At 45.1% G+C, this 27,856-nt stretch overlaps 1 protein-coding gene across 3 annotated transcripts in view; it reads left to right on the top strand.

Annotated features, from left to right (window-relative positions):
* Positions 1–27,856, top strand: part of AP2A2 (adaptor related protein complex 2 subunit alpha 2) — an 81,811-nt gene that overhangs the window by 3,739 nt on the left and 50,216 nt on the right. The window contains exon 2 of one of the 3 annotated variants that reach the window (XM_034645947.1): positions 25,797–25,930. The exons of the other annotated variants lie outside the window; for them this stretch is intronic. The gene's annotated coding sequence lies outside the window, so the exon portion shown is untranslated. The remainder of the gene's footprint in view (positions 1–25,796; positions 25,931–27,856) is intronic. 3 annotated transcript variants of the gene reach the window in all.

Here is a 27,856-nt window from a genome sequence, read left to right as displayed (position 1 = left end):
GCACGTGCACACACAAGCAGGAGGGGTGACGGGAAGAGGGAGAGGGAGAATCTCAAGCAGGCTCCACACCCAGCACGGTGCTGACATGACCTGAGCCGAAACCTAGAGTCAACCCTCAACCAACTGAGGCGCCCAGGCGTCCCTCGTGTGATGAATTTAAAGAAAATGAAAGAACTGCTGAAATTGGGAAAATAATAGTTATTTGCTCTTCAGTAATTTTGGAACTTTTGTCTATTTTTACACGTGTGCTTTATTGGCAGTCATATATAACTTAATGCATGTCTTTATGCGTTGCCATTGACCTGTCAACACTACATCAGTGTTGAGAATATAAAACACTGCTGAAAATGTTGTCAGACTCGGAATTGACTGCAAAGTAATCAAGACTGCAGTGAAAGAGAAGTGATAGGTCTAGGTCTTCATTCTTGTGAGACCAGTCATGTTGCCAGTGGGCAGGAAATTGCCATTTATTCCTCCATGCACGAGGTCCCAGGGGCTGGGCCTGTGCAGATGAGTTAAGACACTTCCATTGTGCTTGGAGGCATTTTATTTAATCCTTCCAGGCACTCACTCAAATGAAGGGAAACAAGTGGAGAGATGTAATTAGCTATTTGGCAAAAAACAAATTTCCCATGTTCTTGGAGAAAGCATGCAATTTTGCTGCAGGTGCAGTGATAAGCTAGTACAGTATCAGTGCTCTGCTCATTGTGTTGGTCACAAAACTTTGTCCTTTCTGTTTCTGTTAACCTTGTTGAAATTGGACATCCCTTTGATTTATATTTTAGCATGACTGAAGTTTAAAACACGTATTTGTTCATAAAATTCCATTTGTTATGAGTCATAAATTGGACATGGAGAAACTGAACATAAAAATTTCAGTTCAGCTTAAGCGTCAGTGTAGGAAATTAAACGTAAAGTTGGTACTTGATTTTCCTGAGTAATAGTAAAGGTCAGAATCAGAGTTTGTCAGTCTCCTTTTTAACATTTCAAGTTCTTAAAAAAATTAACGTTCATTTTAGTCTTGACTGGACATTTAAAGAATGCTGACTTTTTTTTTTTTTTTAAGATTTTATTTATTTATTCAACAGAGACAGAGACAGCCAGCAAGAGAGGGAACACAAGCAGGGGGAGTGGGAGAGGAAGAAGCAGGCTCATAGCGAAGGAGCCTGACGTGGAGCTCGATCCCGTAATGCCGGGATCACGCCCTGAGCCGAAGGCAGACGCTTAACCGCTGTGCCACCCAGGCGCCCCAAGAATGCTGACTTTTTGAAAAAATGCTCTTCTTGCATTTTTTCTTCTGCGCTCTTCTGCATAACTTATATTCTTTAGAAAGGTATTTGGGAAGTGTGTGCTGGAGCGCAAAGGGAGGGACGCGCCACTGTGCTGGAGGAGGAAGGAAGTCTTTGATCCAGGTTGAATTTTTCTGCCAAGGTTGGTGGTTACTGCTTTGAGGAAATACCTGTGTATTCTTCCCTATTTCCTTTCTGGCTCCTCTGAAGGGGGTGGGGGATCACTGTTTCTTTTATGACAAGTTGAAGTGTCCTGGTGATAAGTATATTCTCATGACAGATACTTAGCATTCTTTCTCTTTTCTCTTAAAATTTTTACTCTGTTGTTTTGGCAACAATATATGTCAGGATTTTGTAGCTGCAGAATTATTGGAAAGGCTGTCTTTGTGAGATTAAATAGCATTTCCTTGGCTTTTTAAAAAAATCGAACGGAGTCCGAGCAGAGGGGAGGATTCCAGCGCGATGGCGCCTCTAGAGAAGGCGGCTCTCTGGTGTGAGCTCCTGAGTGGGCAGGGCTCTGAGTTGGAATTTCTCGGGCCTGAGGCTATCTTTCCTTAGCTCAACTTTCAAAGCTTGTAAGACTCCCCAAAGTCTTTTTGTAAGTCTTTGGTGAACTTATTTGGCAAAAGTGCTGGCTTTGCCTGGTCTCCCTATGGTCTCCCTCCTGCATGAGTGTTCACAAGTGTGTGCTTCCAGGACACAATGACCGTGTGCTTTGCTTTCTCCCTAAAGTCTGAGCAGTTCTGGATTCTGGGACACATTGGGCCTTGGGTTTTGGGTAAGGGATGGTATCTGGGCCTGTTATGTGAAATTTGTGGGGTTCAGAGAAATAGAACATGTGGTCCTTGTCCCCCCCCAAAGAGTTTGCAGACAAATGGGGAGCCGAGTTCTCGCCATGCGTTCATCTTTATTGAGCACGACCTGTATTCAGGACTCTTGAATGCAGAATAAGAGGAATAAGCAATTGTCAGATGGACAAGATGAGTCCTTGCCCTGAAAGCAAGGTGGGGAGGTCCTAGAGGGCAGAGGGAATAGTAGAGGAACACCAGGTGCTCAGGCATCTACAAAAGGTAGTTCTAAGTCAGACTTTGGAATGTTTCATATTTACCCTTGACCTGATTGAGTATTCTTTTTTTTGGTAAAGCATGTCTGGTCCATTCCCTCCCATAGATCCAGTGTGATGCAATGAATGTAGGATACATACATAGGAATGGCACCCTTCCTGTCCTCCTTCATTTTGGTCAGCTCAGGGGTTTGATATTGAAAACACAAATTTGATGGGATACCTGGGTGTCTCAGTTGGTTGAGCCTCTGCCTTTGGCTCAGGTCATGATCTCAGGGTTCTGGGATCGAGTCCCACATTGGGCTCCCTGCCTCAGTGGGGAGCCTGCTTCTCCCTCTCTCTTTGCCTGTCGCTCCCCCTACTTGTGCTCTCTCTCTCTTAAAAATAAATAAATAGGGGCGCCTGGGTGGCACAGCGGTTAAGCATCTGCCTTCGGCTCAGGGCGTGATCCCGGCGTTACGGGATCGAGCCCCACATCAGGCTCCTCCGCTATGAGCCTGCTTCTTCCTCTCCCACTCCCCCTGCTTGTGTTCCCTCTCTCGCTGGCTGTCTCTATCTCTGTCCAATAAATAAATAAAATCTTTAAACAAAATAAATAAATAAATAAATAAATAAATAAATAAATAAAATCTTTATTTATTTATTTGACAGAGAGAGACAGCCAGTGAGAGAGGGAACACAAGCAGGGGGAGTTGGAGAGGAAGAAGCAGGCTCCCAGCAGAGCAGGGAGCTCGATGCAGGGCTCAATCCCAGGACCCTGGGATCATGCCCTAGGCTGAAGGCAGACGCCTAATGACTGAGCCACCCAGGTGCCCCCAAAATAAATAAAATCTTGAAGAAGAAAAAAACCCACAAGTTTGGGAGTTAGAAAGTTCATCCTCCAGTGCAATTTGAAGTAGATTAAATAATTTTGCCCTCACCTTAACAAAATGAATGATACTCTTTAGAAAATAGAAATGAACAGTTTTCACTGGGTCGTGTGATATCTAAGATTTAGATTATAAAACTACATTTACTGATTCTGGCATTGGTCTTTTTCAGAATAACTGACTTTGCAGTGAAAGTTGACATGGTTGAAATGTCATGAAAAGTTGTATGCGCCACTTGATTATGAGAAGTTTGGGGCGATAGGTTCCAGTGGGAGTTCCCACAGAGAGGTAGGAGCTGAGGCTGAGCGATAAGATTTGCACTCGGTGGTGGAGAGGGCCAGAAGGGCTCGACCAGGGTGCATGGGATAAGAAGCAGGCAAGGAGGAAGTGGCCGTGTTTTAAAATAGTGCCCTGGTGACTGAGTTGGGAAGAAGACCAAGAAGAGTGTGGGGATGTCGAGATGCAGGGAGAGAGGGAGAGGCGAGTCCTAGCCTCGCCCAAAGTGTGTGACTGCTCACAAGATGCAGTTTATACTTGTGGCGACACTCTGGTTCCTGCCTGCCTTCACACATCGCTTCCTGCCACCTCTTCGTTCTTTCTCCTTCACTGTTGTTGGCAAAGAGGATTAGGACTGTGGCCCACAATCACCTAATAATCAGAGTGTGGGGGGGGCGCCTGGGTGGCTCAGTCATTAAGCATCTGCCTTCGGCTCCGTTCTGGGATCGAGCCCCGCATCAGGCCCCTCCGCTGGGAGCCTGCTTCTTCCTCTCCCCCTCCCCCTGCTTGTGTTCCCTCTCTCGCTGGCTGTCTCTATCTCTGTCGAATAAATAAAATCTTAAAAAAAAAATCAGAGTGTGGGAAGCAGAGTCAGGAAAATTCTGTAGGAGTTGGGAACCACCAGGTGGGAAGGTAGGAGGCACAATAGGAGGGGGGATGGGGCCTATGGTCTGGCCTTGGAGTTTGTCATCTCTGTCAGTGGGGGATGCAACAGGTTGGAGAGGCAGTGATGTGCCCCACGAGGAGAGGAAGGTCTTTGCAGAGAGGCTGAGACCCACTCCCTTGCTAGGTTCTGGCCCTGCGTAGCTCCCTCAGCTTCCTGCTGCCTCAGGAAACGGGGACTTGAGTGAATGACCCTGCTGGATATGTTCATTTATGGAAACAAAAATTCCTGCCTGGTGGTTTGGGTCAGATCCTGGTACTGTTTCCTTTTCTTTCTCACCTTTGCAGATTGTGGTTCTGTAGAGTCTGGAGTCTTCATTTTTGTCCCAAATTTGAACCCAGTGAGAGCTGTGGTGGTTTTGTGTATTCCTTGTATTCTGGATGTTTCCCATTTACCTTGTCACGTGCCCCAGGATTTGTTGTCTGTTGACAGGTAAAAGTGTGGAGATCAGCGTCCAAGTGGGGTTGCCTGGTTTTGTTTTGCATCACAAGGTGTTTTCCTTGCCTTTACAATCCCTTCTGGTGGCAACTCAGAGTGTAACGGGGATTAGTTATTTAGTGTGCCTAAAGCACGTGGAGCTCCTTAGGGCGGGCAGCGCCCTATTGGGGTTTGCGTTTTGCTTTTTTTGTGACCAGCCTGCCTTCATGTGATGTGGCTGAGAGAGCAATTACATGTTTCTAATATAGTTTAAAAAGCGTTGAGAATGGATACTCAACTGATGCTGTTTTAGAAGACTATTCAACTGATAGAAAAAATATAGCAGGAAAATGAGTATTTTGGAACACTTTTTTTTTTAAAGATTTTATTTATTTATCAGAGAGAAAGAGTGAAAGTGTAGAAGCAGGGGAGAGGGGCAGAGGGAGAAGCAGGCTTCCCGCTGAGCAGGGAGCCCGATGCGGGGCTCGATCCCAGGACTCTGGGATCGTGACCTGAGCCGAAGGCAGACGCTTCACCGACTGAGCCACCCAGACGCCCCAGTTTTGGAACACTTTTGGATTGCATTTATTGCTACTGAAAAATACAGTTCTGTGGCTTTTTTTTTTTTTAAGAGTTTATTTATTTGAGAGGGAGAGTGAGAGAAAGAGAGAGAGAACGAGAGTGAGTGTGAGAGTGCTCATGGGGGGGAGGGGGGAGCAGAGGGAGAGGGAGAAGCAGGCTCCACCTCCACCGGGACTCCAGGATCATGACCTGAACCGAAGGCAGATGCTTAACCCGCTGAGCCACCCAGGCACCCTTGCACTTTTTTTTTTTTTAATGTCAGGTGCAGCACCACCAGATCAGAACCTGAGTTTGAGCCTTGTTGTGCCTATGAGAGTCAGAGTCCTCTGTGACCGAGTTCATGCTGAACTGTTCCAGGGGATGTGGAAACATGCCTCCATCCACAAATCTTCAATAGGCCTTTCTTCCATAGGACACATTCCTCACAACCTCAGTTATTTCTTTTAATGGGCTTGTAGCTTCTTTTTTTTTTTTTTTTAAAGATTTTATTTATTTATTTGACAGAGATAGAGACAGCCAGCGAGAGAGGGAACACAAGCAGGGGGAGTGGGAGAGGAAGAAGCAGGCTCCCAGCAGAGGAGCCTGACGTGGGGCTCGATCCCGTAACGCCGGGATCACACCCTGAGCCGAAGGCAGACGCTTAACCGCTGTGCCACCCAGGCGCCCCGGGCTTGTAGCTTCTGTTCATGTAGTCATCTTTTAAAACTTTTGTTGCCTTATTATTTAACCACAATTAGACTTGTCCTTCCATAACGTAGCACGTCTAGCTTTCCCAAGCACTGAGAATGTGGAGGAAGATGGAGGCGGGAAGGTGATTGTCTGAGGGTCTGTTTTTGCCAAGTTGTTCAGTTCCTGAGGCCTGGCCTTTTTGAGATTGTCTTCCACGGGATGGAGGTGTGGGCCCCTTGCACAGATGCTGGTCACAGAGGGACAGGAAATGCCCTTCTGTTGGGTGCTGATGTCTGATGTATATTCTTTAATGCAGTATTTGCTGTAGATGTAATTTAAATCTGTTTAATATTAAGTAGTCTAGAAAACAAAGTTCTTCCTACAGTGTTCTTCTTGTTTTTGCTATACCTTTGGTGCAGCCCCAAGAGCGAAGTGTATTTTGAAGCTGTGTATTTCAAAATTTATTTATCTTTCTGGATTCTGTTTTCTGATGTAATTGTACAATTCATTTGGTCATTCATTTGAGAAATCTATTGAGTGCCTGCTGTGTGCCAGGCATTATTCTATTCTAGGCACCAGGGATTCAGTGATTAACCAAATGGACAAAATTCCTGTACTTTCAGAACTTAAATTCTTGTGAGAATAGACAGACAAAATAAATGAGAAAAACATGTATCTATTTATCTCCATCCATTCATCTTTTTGTTGATCTGTTGTGGAGAAAAACAAATTAGGGAAAAGGAGCAGAGGGTGGGGGGGTTCTCAATGTCAAAGAATGTGGTTTGGTCAGGTAGCTTGAAGAAGGTGTATTTTTTTTTTTTTTTAAGATTTTATTTATTTATTTGACAGAGAGAGACAACGAGAGAGGGAACATAAGCAAGGGGAGTGTGAGAGGGAGAAGCAGGCTCCCCACCGAGCAGGGAGCCCGATGTGGGGCTCGGTCCGAGGACCCTGGGATCATGACCTGAGCCGAAGGCAGACACTAACTGACTGTGCCACCCAGGCCCCCTACATATCTGTAATTTTTTATTGGATGCCAGACATCATGAATTTCACCTTGTCAGTCCTGAATATTGTTGTATTTCTTTAAATACCCTTGAGCTTTGCTCTGGGATGAAGCTCAGCCACCTGGAAACCGCTTGATTCTTACAAGGAGGGACCAGGGCAGCCTTTAGTCTGGGGCTGATTTCACCCCACTCTTGAGGGATCGTGCTCCTTCCCAGAACTCTGCTCCATGCCCTGTGTTTTATGAGGTTCCCCTCTGGCTTGCTGGCCCTGTGCTACCTTCCATGGTTTACCCTCTGGCTTATTTCCAGTGGCTCTTTCCAGAGCCTCAAGATCATCCTGTCTTGCTTGGGCAGATCGGTATGAGAAGGAGATGGCAGGATCCCTCTGCAGCTCTCCGGCACTCTACTCTCCCTGCAGGAGGCTCTATTCCAGTGTTCTGCCCTGCACATTCTAGCCTCCTTGGTCTGTCTCCTCACTTTAGGGAGACCTTAGGGCTCTGTTTGGGTTCCCCCGCCCCAAGCAGTAAGCTGGAGCAGTTGTAAGGCTCATCTTGTTTGTCTCTGTCTCTCATTGACTGCTCTTGTCCATAGTCTGTTGTCCAGCTTCTGAAAACTATTGTTTGTCTAGGTTTTTAGTTGCCTGAGGTGGGAGGGTAAATCACGTCCCTGTTCATCACCATTAGGTTTTGGGGAGAGATGTTTAATCTGCAGTTGGATATCTAAGACTGGAATTCAGAGAAGAGGTCTGGGCTAGAGGTAAAAATACAGGGGCATTCCTTGTAGGTATTGCTTAAAGCCATGAGACTGGGAGCTCACCGAGGGAGTGAGTGGAAATCATCAGAACATAGCTCTCACTCCTGTAGCTTTGCTGTGTGCCTGGCGTGCTTCCAAGCCTGCTACCTTCATTACATATCTGGTAGTCACGATAATGCTTTACAGTAGGTGCTGTGTTCTCCCTGTTTCATAAATGAGGAACCTGAGGCCCTGAGCCCAAGGCCACATGAATGCCTATGAAGCGGTAGAACAGGGATTCAGACTCAGGCTACCCGGCTCCAAGTCTTCTCTCTGAAGCACAGTGCTGGCCCAGCTCTCTAGGAAGATGGCTGGAGCTCCATGCATGCAGACTTGAAACAGTCGGGGAGAGACATGTCCAGGTGGGAGGAGCACAGGCCAGTGAGGAGGAAGCAGTCTGGTGGGTCACTTGAATGGACTGAGCAGGGGTAAACCGGATGGGGTAGTTTAAGGGAGAATACTTGGGAAACGTTGAGTGTCAGCCCTTGGGGAGTTTGGCTGTAAAGAGGAAAGAAATGAGATGGTGACTGCAGGATGCAGAGGGTGTGTTAGTGCTCTCTTGCTGCTGTGGCAAGTTAACACGGATTAGCAGCCCAGACCTGCACTCATGTGCTATCTCATGTTTGTAGACAGAAGCCGTGCACAGCCTGGCCCAGCAGGGTCCTCTGCCTAGAGTCTCACAAGGTTGAAATCAAGGTGTCCTTTCTAGAGACTCTGGTGGTGAAGCTGCTTCCAGTCGGTCCTTATAGCGTGGGGCTGAGGTCCCCTTTCCTTGCTGGCTCACCTCCTAGAGCCTGCCCACATTCCTCCTGCAGCCTCCCATGAGGCCCCTCCGGCAAATGGAGACTTCCCAGCTCATCTCTTGCCTCCAGGCAGAAAGAGTTCTCTGCTTTTAGGGCTCATGTGATTAGATTGGGCCCATCTGCAGGATCCAGGATAAATTCCCTATCTTAATTACATCTGCAGAGTTCCTTTTGCCATGGAAGATATCCTACAAGGTCCTAGTATAAGGGTGTGAGCATCTTTGCGGGGTGGGGGGTGGGGTGGTGGTGGTATTCTGCTTATCACAGTGGGTCAGAAAAGTATTTTTTCTTAAGTTTAATTCATTTGTTCATCAGTTCACTGAGTGCCAGTTTTGCACAGTGAGCAAAATAAATAAGAGTACCCTCATGTGGCTTCCATTGCAGTGAGGAGACCTAAGTGTAACATATAGACATATAGTGCGTTGCATAGTATGTCAAGGGGAAACAAAGCAGAAAAAGGGAATTTCAGTTTAGATAGTGCAGTTGGGGGTCAGGCATACCCGCCAGTGCTGGCGGACAGTATGGCTGGAGTAAGAGTTGGGGAGAGAACCTGGACACTGGAGTTGGGTGCAAGGGGCAAGGGGGATGATGGGGATCTCGTAGGCTATTCTGAGAGCTCTGGCTTTCATCCTCAGGGAGTGGAGCCAGTGTGAGGGGAGACTGTGGTGGGCAGAGAAGGGACTTACCTTCAGGAAGAATTACTGATTGTGGTATTGGGAAGAGGAGGGGCAGGGAAGCAGGCAGAGCCCTTAGGAGGCTGTGAACTAGGTGGGGAAGGTGAGGATTCCTGGGTGGTGGGGGAGATACAGCATGTTTGTAGGCTGCTGGGAGAGAAAAAGAAGGGCCAGGGAGAAGGTAGAGGGGTGGAGAAAAACTGAGGAGCAAGGGGGAGGTGGTGTGAGTGATTGCTTGAGTGCTGTCAGGAGGGAGTAGGTTTACTGGCGGCCAGTGAGGGGAGTGAGGGAGGGGCTATTGGCGTAGAGGGGAAGCTGTGAGGTGGCGGTTTAGGAGAGAGGGGCAGGGCCTCCCTGGGCTTCATGTTGGAGGCCAGCCCAGAGATTGGGTGTGTGGTTTCACCAGGCACACTCTCCAGGCTGTGTGGGGTGCCATTTGGCCAAGAATTGGATTCAGCAGGGAGGGGTTTTGCCAGGCAAGTGCACAGATGGAGAAACAGGGTCAGGACTTAATGTATGTGATGGGGTTGAAGCTGGCTAAAAGGGGGTGAGGATGGAAGGGGAGAGAGAGAGAGAGTGAGGGAGGGAAAGAGAAAGAAATCGTATTTCCTGGGGTCAGGGTGGCTAATGGATGTAAGAAAGTTGGCTTACCTGGTTGAGTGGGCTGAAAGGTTGGGGCTGGTAGGACGCCTACAGCGGAGCATGGATAGGAGGATGACTGTTGGAGGGAAGGCTGTGGCGGGGACCAGGTCACGCGAGGAGCTGAGGTCAAGGCCAGAGGGTTGTGTGGGGGTCATATGCATGGACATTCATCACCCAATGGTGGTGATCCTAGCGGGGCTGGGAAAGGGGTAGTGTCAGAGTAAGTAACTGGGCAGGGCTTCCCCATTGTGTGCGTCTTTGTTATTTTCTTGTCTAGTCTTGTCCTAAATGTTTTAAAAAGTTACAAAAAAGTTAATATCAAGAGTATAGTTCAAGAAGTTAATTGTAAAACACTTAACCTCTGCCTCATCTCCCCATTCCTAAACCTCAGAGTCAATTATTTTCATTTTATAGCCATTTTTTCTCATTTACTTTTAAAAAATGTAATTACTAAATCACATGTTATACCATTTATAGGTGTTTTTTTCCCCCATTTAATTATTATTTATTGACTTCTTACTGTGGAAGATGAGGATTTAATTTACCTGAGCTTTCCTTCTCTCATTCTCTAACGTACCACGATATTTTGTCTAATTAATGTATAACATTTAATTAATGTCTGAAAATACTCTTCTCAGATGAGAATGATAGTTCAACATTTTTTTAAAAAGATTTTTATTTATTAGAGAGAGTGTGAGCATGAGGGGGGGAGGAGCAAGGCAGAGGGAGAGGCAGACCCCCCACCGAGCAGGGAGCCTGACATGGGGCTCAGTTCCAGGACCCTGAGATCATGACCTTAGCCGAAGGCAGACACTTAACCGACTGAGCCACCCAGGCACCCTGATAGTTCAACTTTTAATGCCTTTGGTGTTAATTATTGCCTTTGTACTTTTGTACTTTTATTTTTTTTTTTTAAAGGTTTTATTTTTAAGTTGTCTCTACACCACATGTGGGCCTCGAACTTGCGACCCCGAGATCAAGAGTCACGTGCTCCACCGACTGAGCTGGCCTGGCGCCCTGTACTTTTGTGCTTTTTGATAACACTGTTGCTTTTCAGCCCTAAGCTTCTGGACGTGACTGTGAGATTCCCCTTCCTGTGGTTGGACACAGCAGGTAGCCTCTCAGCCCCTTCTTCCCATATTGGGCGTGTCCTTCCTGGAGTGATCGGTTCTGCTGGCGTCTGGACCGGTTATTGCTGCTCATGCTGCCCTCCTGGGACTAGTCCCGAGGGTCTTGTCTCTGGTTGGACCTCTGTTCTTTGGAGTCCCACTTGTCTGTGCCCTGGGCTTGCGCTCATTTGTGCTTGATAAGAGTGCATAGCAGGTAAAATTCTTTTGAGATTTTGCATTTTTGAAAAAAAAATGTACTTTTTACCTTTGTACTTATTTGAGAATTTGGCTCTGGTAGAATTCTAGCTGAAACTAACTTTTCCTCAATTTTGAAGGCGTGGCTGTATTCTTAGTCTCTAGGGGTCTGCAATTTAAGATGCTGTGCCAGGGATGTGACACATGGTGACCTTTTTCAGTCTGCAAACTCCTGTCCTTTTGGTTTGGGGAAGTGTTCTTGTTTATATCTTTGAAAATGTCCTTTCACTTTCTCCTTTTTGAATGGTCCTCTAATAAGTGAAATTTATACCTCTTGGCTTACATTTTCTTACCTTTTTATCTCTCATCTTCCATTTCTTTTTCATTGTGGTGTTTTATTTTCTGAGACTTTTTTTTTTTTTTTAAGATTTTATTTACTTATTTGACAGAGAGAGAGGGAACACAAGCAGGCGGAGTGGGAGAGGGAGAAGCAGGCTCCCAGCGGAGGAACCTGATGCGGGACTCGATCCCAGAATGCCGGGATCACGCCCTGAGCTGAAGGCAGATGCTTAATGACTGAGAGACCCAGGCGCCCCTATTTTCTGAGACTTTCACCTTTGTCCTCTAGCCCTTCTTTTGAACTTTTAAAACTTAATGCTAGTTCTTTTATAATTTGAGACCTTTCTTTCTTTTTTAAAAAGATTTTATTTATTTATGTGACAGAGAGACAGCCAGCGAGAGAGGGAACATAGCAGGGGAGTGGGAGAGGAAGAAGCAGGCTCCCAGCAGAGGAGCCCGATGTGGGACTCGATCCCGGAACGCCGGGATCACGCCCTGAGCCGAAGGCAGACGCTTAACGACTGCGCTACCCAGGCGCCCCTTGAGACCTTTCTTATTGTCTAAGTGCTCCTTTTTTTCTGGTATCTGGTTCTTTAAGCCGTATTTTCTCTATGTAAGAATATGCATTGCTGTGGAGTTTCCTCCTCTGTATAGCCTCTTTGCTCTGATTTCCTTTTCTGTAGGTTTGTTTTGGTTTCTGGCTCGTGCTGTGAGACCTTCCCAGATGCCTGGTGGCTGGAGTCTCTCCACTCACATGTACCAGCATTGGCCAACACGGTCAGTGCTTCGGTGGGAGGCCTCCCCGCATGGTGATGGATGAGGGGTCTCTGTCATTGGGGGAACCTACATGTCAGTTGTCTCTTCAGTCTCTTCCAGAATGACCCTTCAGTCTCATCTCTTGCTTGGTAAGGTAGGTGGGTATTGTAAGCCCAGTTGCCGTTATTCTGGGAGGGGGTGTTTCACCATCAGTGAGTCTTTCACTCAGTTGTGCTTTTCTTAGTGTGGCACCTTATCCCAGCGCTCATTGGTGTCAGCAGGGCTAGAGCTTCCGTGTTCCTGCTTTTCCGGGGGGGGGAACCTCTAGTCTTCTGCTGGGATTGGGGGAGTAGGTTGCCTGACTGCAGGGTCTGCTGAAGGGAGCCCGCTGCTCCTTACATAGACTTGGCCCTCCTGATGTCCATGTCCTGATGCACCTGACATTTTCAACTCTGGAGCCTTTTCAGCTTCTCTAGGAAGGGTTGTTTTTTCACTTGTTCATCCTCTTGCAGGCTCCGTTAGCCTGAGTAGTTACCACTTGATCATCTCTTTCCCCCATCCCAAATTGTGGTGACTGCTCTTACCATACAGTCTTTTTCTTTTAAGTAAGATTTGGATTAATTTATATATGTGTGTGTGTGTACACATTTTTTTTTTTTTTAAAGTAGGCTTCATGCTCAGCCAGCATGGAGCCCAACATGGAGCTTGAACTCACAACCCTTGAGTCGAGACCTGAGCTGAGATCAAGAGTTGAATGTTCAGGGGCGCCTGGGTGGCACAGCGGTTAGGCGTCTGCCTTCGGCTCAGGGCGTGATCCCAGCGTTCTGGGATCGAGCCCCACATCAGGCTCTTCGGCTGTGAGCCTGCTTCTTCCTCTCCCACTCCCCCTGCTTGTGTTCCCTCTTCTCGCTGGCTGTCTCTATCTCTGTCGAATAAATAAATAAAATCTTTAAAAAAAAAAAAAAAGAGTTGAATGTTTAACTGACTGAGCCACGCAACTACCCCCTAATTTTTATGTATTTTACACACGGACTTCATGACCTTTATGGCCATTTTTTAATACTTTGGATTAACCACACCTTGGGAAATAATAATTTGACTTTAGTATTTTTACTTTCTAATTCTCAAATGAAGTAGTAATACCTTTTATTATCAAATCTAATTTCAGGGGCGCCTGGTCGCCTCAGTTAGTTAGCGTCTGCCTTCCGCCTGGGTCATGATCCCAGGGTTATGGGATCAAGTTCTGCATTGGGCTCTCTGCTCAGCAGGGAGACTGCTTCTCCCTCTCCCTCTGCCTGCTGCTCTGCCTACTTGTGCTCGCTCGCTCTCTATCAAATAAATAAATTAAAAATCTTAATAAATCTAATTTTAGAATGTAGTTCTTACTATAAAGCTTGTTTGGCATATGTTTCTTTTCTTTCTTTCTTTCTTTTTTTTTTTAAGATTTATTTATTTGAGAGAGAGCGAGAGTGGGAGAGCACAAGCAGGGGGAGCAGCAGAGGGAGGGGAGAAGCAGGCCCGCTGTTGACCAGGCAGCCTGATGTGGGACTCAATCCTGGGACCCTGGGATCATGACCTGAACTGAAGGCAGACACTTAACCCGCTGAGCCACCTAGGCACCTCTGGCATGTGTTTCTAAGTGGAATTTATTTATTTATTAGATTTTATTGATTTATTTGAGAGAGAGAGTGAGCGAGAGAGTACATGAGTGGGGGCAGAGGGAGAAGCAAACTGCCCTGCCGAGCAGGGAGCCGGATCCCAGGACTCCAGGATCGTGCCCTGAGCTGAAGGCAGACGCTTAACAGACTGAGCCACCTAGGTGCCCCTCTAAGTGGAATTTAAAGAGACCGTGTGATTCTTTGGCACTTTTTTCTAGTTCTTACCTGAAGCAGGCAAGCAGGGAGGATCTTGTTCTCCATTAAACAGAACGATACAGTTTATACAGGTTTAGTTTGTGGTGCTCTGAAACCCAGAATCAAAGCAAGGGAGATAGGCATCTAATAGGATTTTGTTCCATAGACATGATCTGTGTCGATGAGGCAGTTTCTTGCTGGTAATTGAATATAGTAAGTGGAAATTTCTCTTTGTGGTGAAGTCAATAGATTATCTTATTGGTAATGATGACTCAGTCCAGAGGAGTTTGGATACTTACATTTTCCAAAGAGTTAATTTAAACTCTGAACTCAAACTTTAAAAATAGAAATAGTTTTTAGAGTATACTTCATCGTGGTGGAGCCTAAAAGAGAGAATACTTAGGTAGAGTGTTCCTAGAAGGCCTCTCTGAAGAAGCAACGTGTGACCTGGGTCCTGAAGTTGACCTGGGACCAGCCTCTTGAGGGGAGAACGGCTGCTTCAGGACCTGAAAGACCAGTGCAGCTAGAGCATAGTGAATGAGAGGCAGAGTCGCAGAAATGAAAGCAGACTACTGGGTGGAGGCCAGAACATACTGGGCTTTGAAGGCCCCGGCAGCGAGTTTGAGTTTCTCTCAGGTATCGTGTAGGAAGCTGCTAAAGAAAATCACGTAAGTAACCGGGCTAATTATATGTAAAAGATTACCTTGGGTTCTGTGTGGAAAATAGGTTGAAGGAGGCCAGGAGAGGAAAGTAGAAGTTGTGAGAGTCCAGACAAGATGGTGACAATGGAGAGAGTGAGAATAGAATATTCTTTTGGAGGAGAAATGGACAAGACTTGCTGATAGGATGGAGGTGAGGGAGGACCTGGAAGGAGAGTTTTCTGTTGGAGACAAAAACATCACCTGTGTTGGTGGCAGTCTTAGTGCTTAATCAATGTTCTTTCTTTAGATTAATTAATTAATTAATTAATTAATTTATTTATGAGAGCAAGAAAGAATGTGAGCAAGAGGGGCAGAGGGAGAGGGAGAAAGAATCTCAAGCAGACTCCCTGCTGAGCTCAGAGCCTGATGCTGGCCTTGATCTCATGACCCTGAGATCCTGACCTGAGCCGAAACCAAGAGTCGGACGCTTAACCAACTGAGCCACCCAGGCACCCCCAGTGTTAGTTGTTTCTTAGCTCAATTGCGTATAAGCTCTTGGGACAGTTTAGCACATTATAAGTACTCAGATGTATGCTGTTATTAACACGTACTATATGCTGGGCATTCTTTCCTCTCTGAACATCTATGGAGTACCTACTAAATTCCAGGTGCTGTCCTGGGTTCCAGAGGCTATACCAGTGAGTAGAACATACAACACCACCTGCTCACATGGAGCTTACTTACATTCTGGGAGATGGAGATGGAAAATAAAAAGAAAATTATATCTTATGTTGGAAGACAATAAGTACAATAGAGAGAAATTAAGGAGAGAAGGTGGTGGGGAATATGGGATTGTGGGTTTTTTTTTTTTAAAGATTTTTTATTTATTTATGCGACAGAGAGACGGCCAGCGAGAGAAGGAACACAGCAGGGGGAGTGGGAGAGGAAGAAAGGCTCCCAGCGGAGGAGCCCGATGTGGGACTCGATCCTGGAACGCCGGGATCACGCCCTGAGCCGAAGGCAGACGCTTAACGACTGCGGTACCCAGGCGCCCCGGGGTTGTGGGTTTTTAACTCCAAATAGGGTGACCAGGATTGGTCTTGCTATGAAAGTAACCAGTGAGCAAGACTTGAAGGCACTGGGCCATATAGAAATTAGTGGGGAGAACATGTTAGACAGAGGGAACAGCAAGTACAAAGGCTTCCTTTGGGGGAAGATGACCAGTGTATAGAAGAAACAGGAAGCCTATGAGGCCGCGATAGAGCGGGCCAAGAGGAAGGGAGTAGGAGGTTAGGTCAGAGTGGTAATGGAGGTGGGGACACAGAAGGTATATAAGGCCTTTGTAGAGCATTATCAAGACTGTGGCTTTTTTGTTTGTTTGCTTTTGCATACTAAACACTGGGAATAATGAGACATGGTCTCTGTCCTCAGAGTCGCTCAAGCCTTTGAATGCATAGTGTTAAGTGGTGTGAGCTGAATAGTGAAAACAAGTGATGATCAGCTTAGGAGAGAGTGGTTAGGCATGGTAATACAGGGGTAATACTTGGGTCAGGTCTTGCTAATAAACTCACAGTGTAAGGAGATGATTCAGGAAAGTGGGGAGCACCATGCACCACACTGAAGAGAGGCATGAGTGACAGCAGGACACACAAAGTTGTGGGTGGTTTTTAGTATGAGTAGTGTCTAGGTGGGTCAAGGTGCGGTTGTGGCAGTAGAACAAGGTAGGAGAGACAGGCTGAAACCAGATCATGGGGAATCTCCTCTGTGAGATGTGGTCCACTGATGTATTTTAAGCAGGAAAGTGACAGTATGCAACTTATTTTTTATTAGTGGAACAGTAATTTTGAATACAGAGAGTGGATTTTAGACTAGGCTTAGAGGCAGAAAAATCAGTTAGGAAAAGATTAATTGCTTTGGTCTAGGAGATGGTGAGGGTCTGAATCAAGGGAGGAGGAATGGAAAGGTAGGGTGGATTTTGGAGATATAGAAATCAGAATTGACAGGGCATGAATGGTAAAGTACTCATTATTTGTGGTGGCTTTGAGTCTAAAGCAGAATTGCTGTTTACTCAGAATGGTGGAATGAGACCACCATATATCCATCCCTCCATAAAAGCAATGGAAACAGTGGTAAAAATGGTCAAAATCAACTTTGTCAGAGCTCGGGAAATGAACTAAAGATTAAAACAATCTCAGGAAGATTTATTCAACAAGACTGTTGAACCTGTAACTTGACCGCTGTCATTCTCCTCTCCCGTGATTTGTAGTGGCATTGAAAATAATCAGCTTCACAACCGTGTAGCTGTGAAAACGAGCAGACTTGCAGCCACTGAAAAGGACAGATCACGTTTGGAGCCCCTCAAAAAGTCCTGTTCTTAGAGCACTGTTACCGTTTGGTCAGTCCTTTGGCTTTCTGGAAAAGCCATTTGCAGAACTTAACATTATTTGACTTTGCAGAACTTAACATTATTTGACTTTGTTTAGTGGGAAAGCCATGTTCTAGTGTGTTGTGGAAAACAGTCAGTGACAGTTGTTTAATATTACAGTTACGGGCAAACAGGAGTGTGGCCAAAATCTTAAAAGAAAGATGTGGAGAATGATTTGCCATCAGGGGGCTTTGAAAAGCTCGGACAGATTTCTGTGGATCCGGAAGGCTGCCTGAGTGCGGGATTGCGTGTACGCCTAGGAAGGACTTGAGAAGGCGCAGTCTCTCACTTCCGGCTAACCTTGAGTCCCTGTGCAAATAGGAAGTGAAGGCAAAGGTGTAGAGCTATAATCTGCCCGAGTACTGAAAGGCTCAGCACACAGAATTCCTCGGCGATGTCTGGGACACTCACGCAAGGCACTTAAGGAAACAAACCCCTTTCCAGTCGTGAACTGACCACTAAGTTAACTGAGCAAGGACTTCAGTAGCTGTAAACTCTAGGGAATTACGGACTTTACAGAACTAGTTCAGGAAAGTCATTAAAGAAACAAGCGCAGCAACAACAATAACAGCAAACAGTAACAACAGTCCCTGGGGAGGGGAGCATTTTGATTTCCAGAGTTGCCACATTATATTACCTAACATGCCCAGTTTTCAATAAAAAATTTATGAGATGTATGAAGAAAAAGGAAAATACAGTCTATACACGGGAAAAAAAGTAGCCAGTAGAAACTATCCTTGAAAGGGTCCAGATGTTGAATTTATTAGACAAGGACTTTAAATGTGCTATTATAAATCCATTCCAAGAACTTAAACTGTGTCTAAAGAATGAAAGGAAAACATGAAAATGAGACTCACCAAATAGAGCATATCAAAGAAGAGTTAGAAATTATTAAAAAAAAAAAGCCAAATAGAAACTCTGGAGTTGAAAATATAATAACTAATTGAAAAATTTACTAGAGGGGCTTAGCAGCAGATTTGAGCTGGCAGAAGAAAGAATCAGTGAATTTGAGGAATAGGTTTGTTAAGATAATTAAATTAAGATCAGTATCAAGGTAAGTATAGATCCAATCTGAGGAACAGGAAGAAAACCAGAATAAAGAGAAATGAACAGGGGCGCCTGGGTGGCTCAGTCTCTTAAGCATCTGCCTTCGGCTCAGGTCGTGATACTGGGGTCCTGGGATCGAGCCCCGCATCAGGGTCCCTGCTCAGCGGGGAGTCTGCTTCTCCTTTTCCCTCGGCCCCTCCCCGCTTCTGTTCTCTCTTGGTTGCACACTTTCTCTCTCAAATAAATAAATAAATTAATAAATAAAATCTTAAAAAAATAAAAATGAACACAGCCTCGAGATCTGTGGAACATCATCTGGCATACTGATACATCAATAATCAGAGTCCTGTAAAGAGAGGAGTAGGAGAGAGGTGCACAAAGATTATTGGAAGACATAAACTCCCTGAATTTGGTCACAAACGTCAGTCTGCGTATCCAAGGTGACCTCCAGATAGCATAAACCTAAGGAGCTCAGTATCTAGACACGCCATAGTCAAACTGTTGAAAGACAAAGACATAGGGATATTCTTGAAAGCAGTGAGGAAAGTGACATCATTTTTGAGAGATCCTCAAGATTAACACCTCACTTTTCATGTAAAACCATGGAGCTCAGAAGGCAGCGGGCTGACATCTACAAAATGTTGAAAGAAAAAGATTGTCAACCAAGAATTGTGTATACAGCAAAAGCATCCTTCAAAAATGGAGAAATTAAGATATTATTAAATAAACAAGAGCGAGGGAATTTGTTGTTTGCAGACGTGCCCTTCAATAAATACTAAAGGGAGTGCTTTAGGCTGAAATGAGAGGCATTAAATAATAGAATACATGAAGAAATAAAGAGTAATGGTAAAGCAACTGTGTAGGTAAGTATAAAAGCATAATTTTTTTTTTTTTTTTTAAAGATTTTATTTATTTATTTGACAGAGATAGAGACAGCCAGCGAGAGAGGGAACAAGCAGGGGGAGTGGGAGAGGAAGAAGCAGGCTCATAGCGGAGGAGCCTGATGTGGGGCTCGATCCCATAACGCCGGGATCACGCCCTGAGCCGAAGGCAGACGCTTAACCACTGTGCCACCCAGGCGCCCTAAAAGCATAATTTTTTTTTAAATAACTTTGTCTTTTTTCTGGTTTAAAAGACAACTGCATAAGACAATCTTAATTAATTTAAATACAGTTTAAATAAAACTGTACCGATGGGCTTATAATGTATAGAGATGTAATTTGTATGACAGTAGTACAAAGGAGGGGGAAGAGAACAGACGACATATTTTGGAGAAAAATTTCTCTATGCTATTACAATTAAGTTCATATTAACTCAGACTGGATTGTTTTAAGTTAAGGTGTTAATTATAATCTCTAGGCAACTGTTAACTAGCTAAAAAAAAGTACAGCAGAAGAAACAAAGGACTTAAAGTGGTGCACTAAAAAGTTATCTAACACAAAAGAAGACAGTAATGGAAGAAAATAGGAACGGAGCTGCAAGATATACAGAAAATATAGCAAAATGGCAGATAGGAATCCTACCTTATCAGTAATTATTTTAGATGTAAACGGATTAAACACTTGAATTACAAAGCAGAGACCAGGGGCACCTGGATGGCTTAGTTGGTTGAGTGCCTGACTCTTGATCACATCTCAGGTCTTAGTCTCAGGGTTGTGAGTTCAAGCCTTGTTTTGAGCCTATTTTTTAGTTTTTTAAAAGATTTTATTTATTTATTCAACAGAGGTAGAGACAGCCAGCGAGAGAGGGAACACAAGCAGGGGGAGTGGGAGAGGAAGAAGCAGGCTCCTAGCGGAGGAGCCTGACATGGGGCTCGATCCCATAACGTTGGGATCACGCCCTGAGCCGAAGGCAGACGCCCAACCGCTGTGCCACCCAGGCGCCCCCCCTTTTTTTTTTTAAAGCAGAGGTTGGCAGAATGGATGGTCCGTCTCTCCCTGCCCCCCAAATACAGGGCCCAATCTCAGCGGCCTGCCTCTGCTCCAGATCGGTAGGTGGCAGGTTTAATAAGCAAAACAGCTTACATACGAGGTGTGGTTTGAGCAGCTGCAAGACTAGCAGATTTTGCATCCGCTTACCAAATCCTCAAAAGTTTGTAGAGAAGCCTTAACTGGATTCAATCACATATACCATCCGGATAGTCTTCGTACCGCATTGCTGTCTTGAGTCAGCGTACTTGTACTTGGGACAGCTTTTGGGAGAGGAGAAGGCAAGTGGAACCCATATTCCAAGGACAGGATGGGGTGAGAGGACCTGCCGATAGCCTGTGTCTCATTCATGAGTTAACTGGGGATCACATCTTCTTGCTGACCTCCCTCAGCAAAGGGAGATTAAAAAAATACTTTAAGATAAATGAAAATAACCCGACATACCAAAATGTAAGGGATGCAGTAAAAACAGTACTTGGGGGGAAATTTACAGCTGTAAATACCTATTTAAGAAAGGAGATCTCAGATCATGAACCTAATATTTCAGTTTAAGAATCTGGAAGAAAAAGAGCAAACAAAACCCAGAGGAAGCAGAAAGAAGAAGATAACAAACATTAGATCAAAGATTGGTTCTTTGAAAAGGTCAACAAAACTGACAAACCTTTAGCTAGAATGACCAAGAAAAAAAGAAAAGACTCAATTACTAAAATCAAGAACGAAAGAAGGGCCATTACTACTGACTTTACAGAAATAAAAAGTATTATAATGGAATGCTGTGAGTAATTGTATACCAAAAATTAGATAAATAAGATGGAGAAATTCATAGAAAGACACAAATAACTGAAATTGACTCCAGAAGAAACAAAAAAATCTGCATAGGTTTATAACAAGTAAGAAATTGCATTGGTAATTTAAACATTCCCACAAGAGTAAATCCTGGCCCAGATGGCTTTACTGGTAAATTCTATCAAAAACTTAAACAGTTTGGATCCTTTACAAACTCTTTGAAAAGAAATAGAAGGGGCACCTGGATGGCTCACTCGGTGAAGCATCTGCCTTTATCTTGGCTCATGATTCCAGAGTCCTGGGATCAAACCCAATGTTGGGCTCCCTCCTCAGCCGGGAGTCTGCTTCTCCCTCTCCCTCTGCTGCTCCCCCTGCTTATGCTCTCTCTCAAATAAATAAATTAAAAAGAAATCTTAAAAAAAAAAAAAAAGGAATAGAAGAGGAAGGAATATTCTCCAACTCATTCTGAGGTAATTATTACCCTGATAACAAAACTAGACAAACGCATTATAGGAAAGAAAACTACAGTGTAATATCCATTATAAGTATAGAATCTAAAATATTCTTAAGTTTATTTATTTATTTTTTAACCCTGGGATCATGACCTGAGCCGAAGGCAGATGCTTAACTGACTGAACTGCCCAGGTGTCCCCGAGTACACTTTAATTATAAAAATACTCAATAAACTAGAAATATGAGGGAACTTCTTTTTTTTTATTATTTTTAATAATTTTTAAAAAAATTTATTTATTTGACAGAGACAGCCAGTGAGAGAGGGAACACAGCAGGGGGAGTGGGAGAGGAAGAAGCAGGCTCATAGCGGAAGAGCCTGATGTGGGGCTCGATCCCAGGACTCCAGGATCACGCCCTGAGCTGAAGGCAGACGCTTAACGACTGTGCCACCCAGGTGCCCCAAGGGAACTTCTTAATTTGATAAAGGGTATCTATGAAAAGTCCACAGCCAAGACCTAGTTTAATGGTGAGAGACTGAATGTTTCCCTCTAAGATTAGGAACATGACAAGAATGTTTGCTCTCACTGCTCCTCTTTAATACTGGAGATTGTAGCCTGGGCAGTGACTAAAGAGAAAGGAATAAAAGGCATCCAGGTTGGGAAGAAATAGAGTGATCCCTATGTATAGCTGACATCATTCTTTATTTAGAAAATACTAAGGAATCCACTAGAAAACTGTTAGAATTTAAATTGATTGAGCAAGGTTGTAGTATATAAAATCAGTTTAGAAAGATCAATTGTATTTCTCTACACTAACAATGAGGGAAACTATTCTATTTATAATAGCATCAAAAAGAATAGAATACAGGGGCACCTGACTGGCTCAGTCAGTAGAGCATGTGACTCTTGATCTCAGGGTTGTGAGTTTGAGCCCCAGAATAAAATACATAGGAATAAATTCTAACGAAGTGTAAGGCTTGTACACTTAACTACAAACGATTGTTGAAAGGGAGTAAAGGAGTCCTAAATAAATGGAAGGACATCCCATGTGTATGGATTGGAAGACAGTATTGTTAAGATGTCAACAATCCCCAATTAACTTATGGATTTAATGCAATCCTCATTAAAAAAAAAAATCCTAGGTGCCTCCCCCCCGCCCCCGAGATAAGCTGGTTCTAAAATCCACATAGAAATTCAAAGGACTCATAGTAGTCAAATCAGTCTTGGAAAAGATGAGCAAAGTTGGTGCATTCACTTTCCTATTCTAAGACTTAGTACAAAATAATCAAGACAGTGTTGTTATGGTATAAGGATAGATATACAGATTAATAGAATAATACTGAGAGTACAGAAATAAACCTTTACATTTTTNGAAATACTGGGAAACTATCCAATAGCTTTTCTTGAAGCTAACAATATCCTGGAAAAAAAATTTTTCAGTAGAACTGACACACATCAACTGTATTCCTGTTGCAATTCTTTATACATATAAAAAATAAAATCTGATAAATTAGCTAGTAAAAATAAACCAGTTGAAGGCTAAGGTCTTTAGTTTATTGCCAGTACATCTACTTACAGCCAGTAATGTCAGACCAAGCCTTTGAAGCAACACCATCGAAGTAGTAACATGAACTCTAAATAAAACACTTACCTTAAGTCAAATTAAAAGTTGAATCACATTGCAAATTTTCTGGTGATAATTAAAAGTATTAAAAATATCCTATTTATGAAAAAAATTCCCCCAAGTCACTATAATTAATTTTTGGTAAGAAAACACCTTATAAAAATCCGATATAACATTCACTGCTCCTAAATCCTACGTAAATTTAATGTTCACTGTTTTTCAACACCATCTGCAAGTTTTGCCACTTTATAAATCAGACACTAACCTGAGTATTCCTAATTAAAAATAACTCCATCATGGTAGAAATTAATGAAATCCAAGTGTATATCATCAAAAGTCAAATGTGTTAGCATAATCAAAACAAAAGTGAAGAATGGAAGCAAATATGTTGAAATCATTTTTTTTTTTAAAGATTTTATTTATTTATTTGACAGAGATAGAGACAGCCAGCGAGAGAGGGAACACAAGCAGGGGGAGTGGGAGAGGAAGAAGCAGGCTCATAGCAGAAGAGCCTGATGTGGGGCTCGATCCTACAACGCCGGGATCACACCCCGAGCCGAAGGCAGACGCTTAACTGCTGTGCCACCCAGGCGCCCCCCGAAATCATTTTTTTAAGAAAAGATTTTATTTTATTTGACAGAGTGAGAGCGAGCACAGGCAGGGGGAGTGGCAGAGGGAGAGGGAGAAGCAGGCTCCCGATGCGGGGCTCGATCCCAGGACCCTGAGATCATGACCTGAGCTGAAGGCAAACGTTTCACCGACTGAGCCACCCAGGCGCCCAGATACAGACTAAAATTCCTTATTTAGACCAAGTTTTATTGTAAATTTCATACTTACTACCTTCAGATTTTAGTGGTTTGGTATCTTGTAATAAGTTGTGATAGGCTCCTGTACTCTTTGTTTCCAAACTTAGGGTCACAGAACACTAATACTGTCAGTTGATTAGTTCAGCATGCAAACAAGAAGAAATCATTAACCAGCATGTTATTCCAGAAGAATGACCAGGGACGGTAATTCTAAAAATCCAAGAGCTTTTATCAAAGCTTATCCGCACGGAGTGCATTTTTTGCTACTTACTGGGCACAAATCGTAGCTCGTTTTTGGGCAGTCGTTTTGGGCTCGTCCAGGTTATTCATTAGCCAGCAGAGCTCCTAAGTCCACCGTGGGGATTGCCGGGTACAAGCTCTGTATCCTCAGTGGCTGACCGGCCTGCTGCATTTTTAGATAGAGACCACACAGGGTGGCAAAGACCAGAATCTCTTCACTGTGGAACAGAGATCGAGTCCGGTGAGGCCTATCACTCTAGTCCAGTTCCTCTCGTTGACACATTTTCCCTTTCAAAATTTGTTTCTGAAGTCAGGGTGGGCGGTAAGCCTCTCCGCGTCACGAGAGCGAATGCTTCATCTAAAAAGAGAAGACGTTTTGTTAGATTTGCTCCAGCAGTGTGGGGTGGTTTGGTTGCTGTTGGGGTCCTCTGCCTGGAGAGAAGTACAGTATGAGTGAGCATGAACCAGCCCTTGCCAGGAAAGCTCTTGACAGACCCCGGTGGACAGGTCGCTCTGCGGTAGCCTCACCTCATGGCGGTGCGCCGTGGAAGAGGCCTCCTGCCAGGGCATTTTGGGACACATCTGTTGGTGTGAATGTGTTAATCTGCATATGGATTATCAATCACCTGCAGTCATACTAGATTTCCTTTAAAACTTACTGTGGACGGGCCTGTTAGCAGGTGGAATTCCCCTTTGGCGTTTTCAGGGTTAATGCTTAGGGATAGCCTTGTTCAGCAGAGTCAGAGCATCCAGTGTCCAGTTAAGGGCTCCGTGTGTGGGCTTACATGGTGAGGGCGGTGCTCCTTGGTTCCCATGGTGGTGTTTCTGCCGTGAGGTGGGGGTGAGTTTGTGACTCAGGCTGTCCGGCCTAAACCTGAGCCCAGGTAGGCTCCTGCACTGGGCCTTCCTCTGAGGTGTGTCTGCGCACCGTCTCATGAGCTCCCCTCTTCCCGGGAGTTCCTGTATGGGCCAACCAGCACCTGCCCTCGAGAGGGAGCCCCATTCGTCCTGCCCAGCCTCCTTTGTCTATGTTGGTCGCCAGCCAGCCCTGTGGCGGGGGTGCCTGTGCAAGGCTGTTGAGGTGGGAGAGGATCAGGTGGGGACAGGGACAGGAAGTGCCTGGGAGACTAAGGTCACTGTGGCAGCAGACACGAGGGGGCACCCCACCCTGTTGTGAGGGGTTGGGGGGGTTTCTTGAAGAGGTGACATCCTTACTGCTTAGTTGGAGGGGTGAAGTGGAGGGGAGGCTGCTGCAGAGGACTCTGGGTGGGGAAGAGCATGGCTAGGGATTCCAGAGAATCTCTTGGGGTCCCCCCTTAAGGGGGAGGGGTGATGAACAGTGAGCAGGACCTCGTACCCAGGCCACACAAGAGGTATGGATGGCATCCTCTGCTCTTGGGAGAGACTTGGGTTTTGTGCAGGGGAAGCTGTGGTCAGATGGACCCGAGGACCCAGCCTGGGGCAGGGCAGTGTCCAGCAGCTTCAGCGTGAACATTCCTGCAGGTCAGGGATCCACTGCCTCACTAGGCAGTCTCCTCTTCTTTTCTCTTTTTTGTTGTAAACTAAAACAGGAGACATCACATAAAACCTATGTTTGGAGATTGATAGGTTATGATAAGGTGAACATCCTTGTAACTTCCACCCGGGCGATGGCCCCAGAGGCCCTTCCACGTGCCCTGTCCCATTCACCTCCCCCAAAACCTGCTGCCATCGTTGGGTTCCTTTGTGTCCTTTTCAGGTTTCTCACACGAGGATGCATCCTGAACGCTGTGGTTTGGTCTTGCCCATTTCTGAACATTCCTGTTCTTTCATCTTTTAATCTGTGTTCCTTTCTTTTCCTCACAACAGTATATTGAAGACCGAGGACATGTAAGGGACATTAAGTTGTGGAAGTCCTAGTGCGTTCCACCGTGCTCTTGGCTGTCTGGCAGCTGGGGACGGAGGCCAGACCACATATAGCTGACACCTTGGCCAGACTCGAGGTGATGCTCTTCTGTTCCCTGGGGGCTTGTGCTGTGTCTGTCTGACGCCTTGTGACGCTAGCAGCTGTCCGCCTCCCTGCTCGGTTCCAGTCAGTCCTCTGGGAGGACGCCAAATGGTGATCTTCTCAGAATGCTTTTCGTGGATGTGTTAGAATGCTTTTATCAAGAGACCCTTCCCTTCCTGTGCGATGACCCGGGGGGATGCTTCATGTGGAAGAGGCGGAACAGCTGCTTGGTTCTTTCCTTTGATTTCCCAGTTTTCAAGTTAACTTGTTCCTTAATATCCTCTCGAGGTGACTAATTGGGTGCTTTTTTTTTTTTTTTAAGTAAAATTTTGAACTTACGGATTTAAATGTTTTTGTGAATTTTGCCGCTGTCCACTGTACTGCTTATCCTTTTTGAAGCTCAGGCTGTCCCCCCTTTGGCTAATGGAGTCTCCTCGTTTGGGTGCTGAGTGTTCCTGACGTGGCCCTGGTGGCATGTGGTCTTCGATAGTCCTTGTGAAGTCCAGGCTTGTCGTGGGCCTTGCCCAGTTGTGCAGCCAGCAGTTTTACCAAGAAGCCTGGTTTCTTGTGGTGGGAAATAGTGCTCCCAGAGCACCATCTGGGGATGGGGTGCTTGGGGCTACCCGACGTTGTTGTTCTAAGCCTCCTCAGAGGACAGCTCTAGGAGATACACGTACACGGCTTGAAGGGAAAATGCTTCACGAGGTCATTGTGGACTCCAGCTCCGTTTGGCACAGCCAGGGTTTTCTCTTGAGCCTCCTCCACACCAGGAATCTCAAGGGCGTTGGGGGTGACTGGGTAGGGGACCTCGTCATCACTTGTGACCTTTACCCTGTTACACCCACAACAGTCTCTGAGCCTGCCACTGTCAGCGTGGTGACTGGGGACACCTGGCCTGGCCGCCTCTCCTGCCCCGCCTGGTCGCAGCTGTGCTTATCTGTGTGTGCCGATACCTGCATGCTCTCCTCCTTCACCCGCATTTTGGTGCTGTTCCTTTGATGTCCCCAGAAACTTCGGCTGTCCGCTCGTTCACTGTGGAGTGCCACAAGCGGCCCAGGGCTTGCTCATGGTGCTCTGGAATCTCACATGTTGATAAAGTTTGTGCCGGGCACGCTAGGGGCTGAGTGTGCTGGATGGAAAGTCCTGGTCTCACGTTTCCTTTCTGCACAGAGCTCAGATGTCACACCCTTTTCTTCCGCTGTGAAGTGATGATGGAATCTGAGGGTATCTTCTGATTTTCCTTCCTGTATAAGCTGCTTGCTCTTTCTTCTTAGATGTTCAAAGGATTTTTTTTTTTCCTTTAAAGTCCAGTACTTTTATTAGACTAGGTGTTGGTTTGTGTTATTTGGGGTCAATATTCCCAGGTACAGGTGTGGTAATTTCCGAAAAGTCTTTTCAAATGACACATTGTCGTCTGTTCTGCTGCTTAGCTGGGGGTCTTCCTCAGGGAGTCCTGCTGGCCATATGTTGTGTCTTTGTCCATTTTCAATATTTGCTACTTTCTCTTGAATCCTTTATTTCGTTCTTCATTTCTCTTTGGTTTAAATGTTTCTTGTATCTTCTGCTTCTGTCAAGACCTCTGTTGTGTTTGTTCTTGTATTGCTTCTAGGTTATTCTTCATTTCTGGAATGATTTTTTAGGTTTCTGATTTACTTCTGTTGCCTAATATCTGAATTTTTCCACTGAACTTTTAGCTGTCTTCTGTATTTTTCTCCATGATGATTTTGAAGTAGAGAGCTCTGATTCTGATCTCTTCTGTTGGGTCTTCCTGAGGCCCTTTCTTTGTTGGTGGGGATACCGTTCTGCTCCTGTTCTGCTTTGTTCTCATAGTCTCCTGATGTGGGGTTTGACTTGAGTACTTGCCTGTTGCTTATTTTTATGTGGAATTAGTTTTCTGAGCTGTTGGTTGGAGGCACGGTCC

The sequence above is a fragment of the Ailuropoda melanoleuca genome, chromosome 16 (assembly GCF_002007445.2).
Source record: "Ailuropoda melanoleuca isolate Jingjing chromosome 16, ASM200744v2, whole genome shotgun sequence".
Taxonomy (NCBI): Eukaryota; Metazoa; Chordata; class Mammalia; order Carnivora; family Ursidae; genus Ailuropoda; species Ailuropoda melanoleuca.
Note: the sequence above shows the minus strand (reverse complement) of the source record. Positions and strands in the feature narration are given on the sequence as shown.